This window comes from Nestor notabilis, unplaced genomic scaffold, assembly GCF_000696875.1.
Source record: "Nestor notabilis isolate BGI_N333 unplaced genomic scaffold, ASM69687v1 scaffold4422, whole genome shotgun sequence".
In the NCBI taxonomy this organism is placed as follows: Eukaryota; Metazoa; Chordata; class Aves; order Psittaciformes; family Psittacidae; genus Nestor; species Nestor notabilis.
In genome coordinates, this window is record NW_009918615.1 from 58,049 (window position 1) to 69,612 (window position 11,564).

Consider the following 11,564-nt stretch of genomic DNA (forward strand, 5'->3'; position numbering starts at 1 on the left):
TCCGTCCCCCTTGGGCTGGCCAGTGAGGGCTGATACACGCTTCCGGTTAAAAACAATTGGACAATCTCTTTGGAGCCTGCCCGTGAGTTTGAAAGGGATGATAATGCTTTTTGGCAAAGCCGAGCTCTGTTGTTCTGCGCAGGGAACTCCTGCCGGCGGTGCAGCTGCGGCGCGCGGCTCGCAGGCCTCCCTCCAAAGCACGCGAGGATCGGCACTGCCGAAGGCACAGTGGTTTGGCTTCATCCATCACGAGATCTTCCCGTGCTGTCAGAGCCCTGTCAAAGACCCAGGTGCTCACAGATACCCCTGGTGAGAGACTTCACTCACAAGATATTAGCAAAACTTACCTTCCCATCCAAACCCAGACGGTCAAGAGTTGCCCCTACGGAGGAAGAGAGGGGACCATGTATTGGGAGCCTTGCAGAAGACATGGCATTTGAGGAGCTGGTGATATCTAACAGGCCATGTCTGCTCTCTTGGCCCTTGTGCTTAGGGACTGAGAAGCCCGTATGCTACCGATTTAATCTGTAATTTCTATACACAGCTCTGTGTGGTGCTGTGCTGCATGTGCCATGGTGCACAAACCCTTTGGCCACAGGAGGAACTTACCTGGCAGATTGTAACAGGGGAGCCTGCAGTCAGCTCCTGCTCGGTACCAGTGACTGCACCACAGGCCTGGCCCTGCCGTTATCTGCATGTGCAGCAGGAAGTTTTAATATCCTTTAGGAACAGAATCATGTTCCTGTAAGAAAATAGATTCCCCTCATAAACAGGATCTGCGCAGTGTGCCATGGGGAAATCCATCTGGGGTCTGTCTAACGCTGCACAAACGTGAGATGCCTAATATCTGAAGGGATGTTAGATTTATTCACTCCCTATACCCACCTTACTCTGTTTTATTAAAACAATTGATTTATTAAGCCTTCTGTTGTCAGGCATTTCTTATCGAGATCCCTGCACCATCTTTCTTGCACAGGCCACTGAGATGCACACATCTTGGTGCGGGTGAGTGTATGGGTAAGAGAGCAAGGGGGCAAAATCCATTTATTTTGAGATCTACAAAACAAAATCACATTCCCCTTCCTCAAGGTCTTTTTGAATTTTGTTATACTAGTTTCCTATGGAGACATTTAGGAAAGATAGTAACTCCCAAGTCCACGGAGTTCATGGAACTGCTACTCTAGAAGAACAAAGTGCAGCTCAGTAACTTTGCAAGCCCCCTTCTGAAAACACAGACAAGGAAAACTAGCAAGACTTACAACCCTAGAGTGACACCACGCAGCAGCTACAATTACCAGCCACTCAGGAGCTCTTACTCTGCTTGCAGACCAACTGCGCTGTGCTTGCAGAGAGTTTAGCTGGCTCCATGCAAAGTCTGGCCGCTCTCATCAGCGGAGGCACTGCCTGCTCAGGTCTGGAAACATTACACATACTTTCACAGGACACCAAGCCTCATCTAACAAAGACCAAATGTGTCTAGAGGGAGTGCAGCAGAGACACTACAGATGTTTCTGAGACTATAGAAGCCCAGAGGAGCAGGTAGCAATGACACCAGAGTGACTCCTCATAGACCCACGAAGGGACCGTCTCTGCCTTAAAGTGAGCTGTGCAACACCATGTGCAGCAGAAAGAACTCTGTGGTTCAGGAGGGCAGGTTACTTCAGGCTCAGCACTGCTTGGTTGTACATGGCTTCTCCTAGACACTGTACACTGCCTCCTAGTACAGCGACAGAACTATCTGGCCTTCCAGAAATTGGCCAGAAAAACATGGCATGAGAAAAATTCCTAATTCGGATTAAATCTACTGCATGATAGTGAATAAGGAAAACTTCATTTTCTTCTCACTGTCCCCAGTTTGTCCAGAGTCATTAGCTTTAGAACAATACAACATGATCCAGGACAGTTTTCTCTTGGCTTGCAGCAACAGACTGTGTCTATATTGCGGTTTTATACCAATGCCTAAAGGAAAAGGAGCAGGGTAAGCTGTGAAATGGGCTCAAGACCAAATCCCAAAACAACAGTCAAAGTTGCTTTATTGGGCTTGCATCATACCTTTGCGGGTGGTTTAAAGCAGGATAGCTCCACTTACTACAGCACCAGTTGTTCATGGGGCTGCAGCAGGACTGCCTCTGTCTGCTCTGGTATTGTTATTCCGCTGCCAGTTACCACCAGTGCAGTTCTGTTATTGGGAAGGACAGGACGAACAATTGTCCTCCATAGAGTTTTTAATGTTTAATTCTAATCTACTCAGTTCTACAAGAGGTGGTAAAAGAGCTTGGAGAGCAGCTCTGCAAAGGAACAGATGGATTTTGGCCAAAAATAACCAGCCATGCAAGCTAACCAAAATGGAATACTGCAATGTGATATGAAACAAGGTATCACAAGCTCTGGAAATTCAATTTTCCGAGAAATGCTTTTCCTGATTGACTTCAGCCAAACTTGAAGAGGGCTGGGCAGAAATCGGCAGTTCTGTTTCCTGAAAAGCATCCGCTGGATTACATGTTTTTATTCTGTAGTAGAGTTCTTCCTGTAGTTTAGACAGAAACAGCATCCCTCCATCCATTCCCTCATAGTCTCACTGGCTTCTCACCCACATATGGTGGTGTCCTCTGAAATACTGATATCCTGTGGTATGAAGTTGGGATGCCATGGAGACAAGTTTAAAATGGGATATGAACCTGAGTTTCGCCCAGGAGTGGCTACCCAATTAATCTTCTTCCCAAAGGGGAAAGAAAAACAAAGGGAAAGAAATTTCTGTTGGTTCTGTCCAAGAAACCTTACCCTATGAAAGCCAAACAACTCTGGCCAGCTCACCACCCATTCCTGCACGCAATGTTCTGTCTCCGAGATAGAAAGCAGCACCACCGCTCAAAGGGCTGCAGAAACAGATTGTCCTTAATAGAGGAGAACAAAAGCTAGAACTAAGCACACAAAGGTGAGATTTACATTTAACAGCTTCATCTTCAGAAAGCTGAGGCTTTTCCTAAACATATTATCAGACTCCACTGCTGTAGCAAGTAGAGCTCCTGCCTTTTCTTCTCCTGCCATCCCCTACCACTACTGCGTGTTGCTGCTCTGGGGCAGGAAGGCACAGTTCCCTGAGGTGAGTCTCTGAGTTTTAAATAAAGAGTGAGCACTGTTAAAGCCAAAGGGACTGCTGAGCTGGTTAGTGTCCATGGCATTCTGCAAATAGTATGGATATTCAACATAATAGTGTGGTAAAGTCCTCCTGCCCTCATCAGTGAATGGCCATGAACTCCTAAATAGATGTGTTACAGGCACAGAACTTTTCCTTTGTTGGTGCTAATGGATACTCTTACCTTCTCCAGTATGGGATCCTGACATCCTTACCATTAGGCAGGAAAGGAGTACCTATGTGGCTGTGCAGCAGCACACTAGATAGGTAGATGAGGCTTCCTTCTAAGACACAACAAGTTTTGGCATAAATAAAGAGTATTTGCACACATGCGAACATTGAAATAGTTGGAGATTTAAAAGATATTGTTTCTTTGGCTCCTCTGAACATGCAAAGAAGCCTGATGCAATCTGTGATTTAAGAGGCAGAGTTGGAAAGCAATTGAAGTTGCCAGGATAATAACATCCCCTGGTTTGCTTGGAGAGACTGCTACCATGCCAGCGAGGCTGTCACAGAAGCATGGTTGGTGGAAAGTTCTTGGCACAGATGTCCTTGACAGTACCCTCAGTGGTGTCAATACCGTGCATGCTGAGAGCACCTACCTAACCCCACAATATGACAGACAATATGGAAGAAGGATCATAAAAGAAGACAGAAAGGGGAAAGCAGAGGTCTGGTCTGCGCTGGCACGGTGCCTACATCTGTGCAGCTCATGGCAGCTACAGTTGCAGTCACATTGGTACAAGCATGAGTGGATCAAAATCAACTCTATCAGCAGCTGTGTTGGTCTTGAAATGAAGTTTGCTTTTGCAAACTTTGGAGGCTTTTTGGGCCTCCAAAGTCAGCTGACGACAGCACAAGGACAGGACTGGGGAGTGTTTCCCCCTGTCCACCTGCTTTTCTTTGTATCTGACCCGTGTTTTCTAACTGAGGCTGCCCCTACTTACCAAATGCCCCATTCACAGTTTCCTCGATGTGCCAATGACTTCAGACCAGCACATAGAGACTCCTTTAAGGCTCTGAAGTCAACAGCTGGTATCTGCTGTTGTCAGAAGTTCCATTTTACTGGTGCAGGGAAGTGCAAAAATCTAGTCTAAGCAGGAGGCAGTTGTTTTAGGGCTCATAGTAAGGCTGTGCTACAACATACCCCGATCTCACCGCTCCACTTTCCAAGTAGAAGGTGCACTTCTCCAACATACACTTCAAATACAAACAGCTGTGAGCATGTTACGAAAAAGCCCCAGACCAAGCCTGCTAACTCAAAGTGAAATCCTCCACACCACGTGCAGTTCTCTCCCTGCAGAGAGGATGAGAAAGAGACAAAGAACCGCATGTGGCAGATCTGAGTCGGGGCGCTGAATACTCCACCGGAAAATGCTCAGACACCATAATGATGAAGGCAATCTAGGAACCTAGACGGAATAGACTGGTTTTCTGTTCTCTTTTTGTCTTTCCTCCCCTCTACTCGATGTGGCCCACCTTTTTCTCACTGTGTCTAACTTTATTTTGTTGTCCAGGAATGCATGTATTGCCATATTTAAATAAGGATCAGATCATGCACTCGGGTACACTGTCACAAGCACAGAAACATTTCAAACCTCAGTGCTGACCACGTTGATGTGCAACTGTCTTTGACTGCCATGGGACCTGAATCCCTCTCTGATGAGCAATTTTCCCAGTTACACAGGCAGATCAGAAATCAGCATCCAGCCCGCTGGGCTAATTCCCTCTTTTTTGGCTTTAATTTCAGGAGCTTGAAAGTAATGTTCATGTATTTCACCAGGGGGGGCGTGTTAAAGCTTGGAAAAGGATGTTACATAGACCCACCCGATTCTGAACATTTGCTTTTCCTCCTGTTTCTGGGTGCTATAGCAGATCTCTGTTAAGGAGCCTGCCAGCAGCCCTGGGCATTTCCATAACTGCATCATTCAGCGCTGCAAGGGGCAGCTTCAGGTGCTCCAAATAGCTCTCTCAAGCTGCTGTAGTGTCAGTACATGAATGACACATGCAGGGGACAGACACTGAATCCCACAACAGAAAAGGAGTGCAACAGGGGCTGGCATTCATCACTGAGCTGTGCTGGGAAACATGCTGCTCCACAGCCGGCTCTGGCTGCAGGGCAGCGCTGCTGCCTTGTCCCCGCTCTGAGTGCAGCTGGTGGATAGATCAGAGATCAGGCCTCCAGCTGGGGCCAGCACATGGCTTTGCAGAGCAGGTGGGTACTGACAGAAACTGAAATCTTCAGCGGTTTGTGACAACGTGCTCTCTGTGAACTGCAGTGGCTGAGGAGAGATGAACTACATCTGGTTTAACCGTGTCTGCTGCAGAGGTGGGGGAGCCTGATGGGCACAGTAGGTGAAGAGAGACAGCTTGAGGTGTTACCATGTCAGAGGATCACAAATCAACGTCTGCATCTTTGCACCAAAGTCAGGCAACACTGTGCAAGGCTACTTTGCATCTGCAGGCACTTTGACACTATTATTAGGCTGTTGACAACTATTGTAAAGCAACTTAGTCATGAGTGGGGTTAAGAGAAGGTGTTCTCAGGTCTGTCTTGGCCCCAAAGTTTGCATGGAGGACACAACTGGGGTGAGAAAGGGAATTTTTAGCAAGATGTTTTTCCCAACACTGACAGAGGAGGCTGCTCCTCCTCCTTCATGACTTAACTGTGCTGGGAAGCATCTTTATTTTGTCACAACAGAATCTGAGGGTCTGGAGTTCTTTCACTGTATGATTCTGTGGCTTTTCCTGACCTTGCACCCTGGGAAGAGACACAGTCAGTAATACACTCTCTTCGATTTTTGGGGTTTTTTTCTCTTTGATGCTCCGAAAGATGTATTTTTACAGCCTAATGTGAGCTGATTCTCCATGGACAATCTAAAGGAGACAAAGTTGTCGTGGCTTAAGCCCTGCCAGTAACTCGGAACCACGCAGCCACTCGCACACTTCCCCCTCTTCTTCCTTCCCCCGTTCCCGGAGGGGTGGGGAGGAGAATCGGAGGAATGTAACTCCCACGGGTTGAGATAAGAGCAGTCCAGTAACTAAGGTATAATACAAACCACTGCTGCTACCACTAATAATAATAATTATAAGACAAATAACAAGGGGAGAGGATACAATCGCTCACCACCCGCCGACCAATACCCAGCCCGACCCGAGCAGGACAGAAGTACAGATAATTTTTAACGCCACCAGCTGATGTCAATGCTATATTCCCCTCCCCAGCTTCCACCCTTCACTGGATTCAATTCCTAGACGAATGACAGCCAGTTAAAAAAGCTACAGCCTCTCACTGTTGTCTCTTTCTCTTTCCATCTCAGCCAAGAGGGCCATTTAAATATTGTTAGACAAAAGCAGGTAAATCTTTTTCTTCCGTCAGTCCCAGACAACATCCACTTGCAGATCCCATTCCACAGCCCTGGGCTTCCCCGGCTCTACCATTCAGATGTAGAGCAGGTGCCAGCCAGGGAGCCTCCCGCTCTAACACTTGCTAATGGCTCATGAATGCATGTGCAGGAGCCAGTCCTGGAGGAAAGGAGAAGGTTTACAGGCGGGGTAAGGGCCAGGCAGTGTGGGGATCCCTCTCTCAAACCTTGGCAGATTTGAAACATCAGCAACCTTTTCCCTAATCCCAGCCTTCCCTGTAATTAGACACTTGCCTCATGGGTGATCTGCTCTTACAGGGATATTCCGGGTTTTAAAAATCCAGATGGCATAGATTGGGCACCTGTGACCTGCCTGAAAAGTATGTGTTAACTTGGAAGAGCTTGGCTGGTGGCATGTGTTAGCAGCACTTGCAGACTGGCTGCCCACTTAGGACCTGCACAAGTGTAATTACAATCATCCACTTGGCACATAATCCTCATTAGTTCTGTTCTGATATTCATTAACAATGGTGAAAAATATGTGAGCAGCCTCAGATGAGAGATGTGGAAGAAAGCAGGTGCCATAATACACTGTGAACTCGAGAAAGCCTTTCAACGCACATGAAACCTCGCTACCACTTCAGTGCCCCACTCGAACTGAAGGCTCTGGCAGCAATGGATTTTGCAGAGAGACTTTCCTCCCTGGGTGAGTTGTAGGAAACTGTCTCCATCAGAATGGGTAAGCAAAGAAACCTCGGGATAAAAGAGCTTTTGTTTCATTTCAAAGTTCATAAGTGATGTATATTTGGGGAACAAAATACAAACAGCCTGATACAGAGCATCCTTTTGGAGGAGAGTGGGGGAGGTGGCTCATGTTTTGAGGCTACTATGACCTTCGAAACACAGGGCTTGCTATTTCCCTCTGGTGGTGGAAACAGCGGAAAACATTTGAATACAGCTAAATCTATGCCATTTGCTTTAACAAGAGGACATCTGACCAAGCCTGTAAGAACAACCACACTATGGCTAAAGGGAAGAGAGGAGAATTCTAACGGAGAGGATGCTTGGAAATTTTTTGCCCAATACGCATAATGTCTCCATGCTCCCCAGGACTTTACACAGCCCTGGCTCCAAGCTGTGCTGCTTGCAAGTCTTCCCCAGACTATCCCATATTCCAGCTGGTGAGCACTGATAGGGAATGCTTCTAGAGATGACGCACTCCAGCGTCATGTGCATGGCAGGCATGGATAAGGGGTTGGTAAAGAAAGAGCAAACCCATCAAACCCAAGAAATTTGGGTTGCCTCACTAGCCTGCTTCCCGCCTGCTTTTTGACAATCAGTTTTCCCAGCTTTTCAGGGAAGCACCTCGGGTTTGTGCCATGTCTCCTCTGTCCCAGTCTGCTTCTCCACTGCTAACAAAGGGCCACATCATCCAGTATTTCTCAGGTGATTGTGAGACTGGCTTGTTAATGGGAGGAAGAAGCCTTGTCTCTTTCTTGACCTGCTCCCCTAAAGAGTCAAGAGAAAGGAAAACTGTATTTTAATATGAATGAGGGTCTAATTTTTGTTATTCTTTCTTGAACCCCTTCCTTCCACAAACATGCCATCTTGGGTCCAGACTGTGAGCTATGACCACTCTACAGGGGGCAGGCTCTCCGGAGCCAAGTGCTGGGCAAGTACTGAGGGCTGCAGGGCAGGAGTGTTTTCATACACCTCACCTGAGGAGTGTTCAAATAAAATAAAAATAAATAAAATCGAAAGTACCTGCTTGGGAGAAAAGCCAGATAAGCTCAACTGAGTATAAGGGAGGGATTTCTACCTGCCTTCCCCAGCCACATACATCCCAGACGGAGGAAAACCTCTGTGGGGCAGTGGGGCTCAGGCCATGGTTACTTGTTCAGTAATACCAAGCCTGCACCCTGCTACCTTGTTGAACCCTGTGATCATGAGCAGAATGACACAGCGATACTCAGTGGCACTTCACAGTATTCACCAAAGCAGAGGTGTCCCACGTTTGAGCTAGCTACAGCAGGATAGAAAAGCACATGATCGACCTAAATCTTGAGACAACCTCTGCCGCTATGACAGTAAGTGTTCACACACCGTGTAGATGAGGCCCTTAGTGATATGAGCTAGTGGTGGCCATGGCAGTGCTGGGATAACAGTTGGACTCGATGATATTAAAGGTCTTTTCCAACCAGGTTGATTCTATGGTTCTATGATTAGCCTGCTGGTGAAAATGAGTTTCGTGCTGCTTAGAGGAGGGAGCCCACAGCGTTTCTGACCCAGTGGTATGAGCTCCAGAGCTGGATTTACAGTGTCAGCCAGCTGCTGCTTCCCCAGCTCTGGTCTATGTAAACCAGTGTGTTTGCATCACTTCGGTGCAAAGCTGAGCTCCAGCCCCCTGAAGGTAGTGACCCTACTGACATTAATGAGGAATCCCTTGCTGGATGAAAACATCTTCCAGCCACAGTTCTGTCTCACCTGTACTTAGGCCAAGAGGCCAAGACTGCTTTTAGACCTGAGCTTCCACCTTTGCTACTGAAGGGCTACAGCGTACTTCAGCCCAGTGAGTGGCTACATTCACTTCCATATACTTATGCTTACTTGCATGGCTAATGCTCCACAGTATTAGGCACAAAATTAATTGAGAAATGCAAAAGAGGGGAGTGGCCATAACATGAAGGGAGTGGGGGACAGACACAAACTTGTTCCAAAAAAAGTCCAAACTGTAGCTGCTATTTGGCCCTGTTGGGAAGAACAGGACTAGACTAGATCTGAACTGTGCTGATTCTTCCAGCTGAAAACAGCTCCAAAAGCAGCACGAGTGGATGCTTGCATCTGCTCTATGAGTCATTCCCAACAGGTATTTTTCAAAGGCACATCAGCTCTAGACATTCATGGCAGTACATCCAGTTCTCAGGCTGATGGTGCCACAGGGCAGATGTACCAGCACCAGGGGAATCTCTCAAATGTCCACATAGTGCTTGCCATAGCATCCTCTGTGCCTGAATGACTTCTGGATTTACCTTCTCAAGATGTTTGGATGCGTATCACTTATTTTGGGAAAAATAACTGGGTTTCTTTTCCTAAATAAATTCTGACTTTACATAGTATGGTTTCACACACTCACACAAGTCTTGTTTCTCCCACAAAGACACTTAAAAAAAATATGATTGATCACCTGATTAGAGGTATGGCTGGGGAGTGGGAGCAAATTATCACCGCTGGAAGGGGATATATGGAAAAGAAGATATTTGGTAGTTAAAGCATAAAATCAATGGGAATAGAAGACAAGTAGGATGAGAAAATCAAAATATGAACAAAGAGAAAAAAAAGAAAGAAAGAAAAAGAAGAGGGGAAACTAAGTCAGTTCCATGTACACTACAAAGTATATCTGTCTCAGGGAGGGAATCTGATCTACATATGAAAACTGATCTATATATGAGAACTGATCTATGAATCTTGTAATGAAAATGACAAGCTACGAGCAGTTGGTTCTGCTGCGTTTCCAAACACACACACAGAGTTCCCCGAGGGATGATTTCCTGGCAGAGGCAGTGTTACTCTGGCTGTAAAACGTGAATCCCTTTGCCGCGAGTGGGACGCGGGCAGCGCCTCCCGGAGAGAGCAGTGACCGACAGTGCGGCAGCTGTACAGAAAATCATCCCACCGGGTAGAGGCAGGCATGGGACGGCCCCGAAGCTGTCATTGCCCAGAGACCACCAAACCGCGAGGGCTTTGGTTTGCAGACACAGTCACACACCCCACCCCGACCCTGCAACCCTGCGTTTGTCGCCGTGTCCGCAAGGGGCTGGGTTTTGTGAACTCGGAGAATCCCCGCGGGGAGCACGCGTGTCCCCACGACGGGCAGCGCCGTTGGCTGCGCTTTCGAGGGGGAATCCCTTCCCGGGCGTGCAGCCGCAGGCAGGCCCCCTGCCCGAGACCCGAAAGCCGGGTTTGCGAGGGCAGCGGAAGGGCCCGGGGCGGAGGGCACCCCTTGATTTGGGGCGAGAAGCGAGTTCTGATTCTAAACTCTGTATTTCACCCCTCTCGCCCAATTATAAGCCCTTTGCCCAGCGTCCCTAATCGTCCCTCTGCCTGGATCCTGCCCGGATCTTGAGGAACGAAGCAGCCGCTAATTAGGAGGTGGTGAAAGGTGGGCCCGGCAAGGACCCCTCCGCGCCAGCAGCGCCGCAGCGTTACCTTGCGGCGGGCTCAGGGCACCAGCTGGGGCTTGTTCCTCATCGAGACTCAAGAGTGGAGAAAGCGATATATAGTAGTCAAGGGAAGCCCCTCTCTGTCGTCTCCAGCAGCTTAGTAGCTACTTCCCTGCCTTTGTATACAGGTAGGTGGCTGTGCCCTGCTCCCTGGCACTTGGGGGAGGTGGGGAGTTTGCTTGATGTGTCACGTACCTTCGCCCGTATGTCTTGCAGGTGGTTTTTCGGGTTTTGTAACTCCCGGGCTGTGAAATCCTCCCGATAAGTTTTTAATTTCCTTAAAGGAAGTGGTAATAGCTGGGAACGGGGGAAAGCGTTCATCTTCCTGAAGCAGCCTGTAGGCCCTGGCTTCAAATGCTTACTGTCTATACGGCTCTTCTATAGCTGCGCTGTTCTTGTTTCCTTTGGAATCTGACTGATTCCCACCTCTTCCTTCTGCATAGCAAAAATTATTATTTTTTTAAGCTATCACACCGTTCAAAATAAAATAAATTTAAAAAAAAAAAAGTAAATAGATTAGGAAAGAAGCTTGAAAAAGATGAAGTGCTATCTCTCTGTACCCCTGCAAAACAGGTCTTCCTGTCTCAGCCTTGGGCTGGCCGCTGGAGAAGCACCTTGTCTTCCTTTGTGCCCTCTTCCCCGCAATTACAGACACCGCTCTGTAGCACTGTCCCCCCCGCCCCCAGTCTGTGTTCGCTTGCTGGGAGGTGGAGGGTTTATCTGTTTGCAGTGATGGTTGCGATCTGCAATGCGGACACGCAGAGTCTCTGCATGCCCCGGGGCAGGCTCCGGGTTCCCCTCCATTCTTTGCCTTTGGGTGGGGACAGGTGAGGAGGCGGAGGT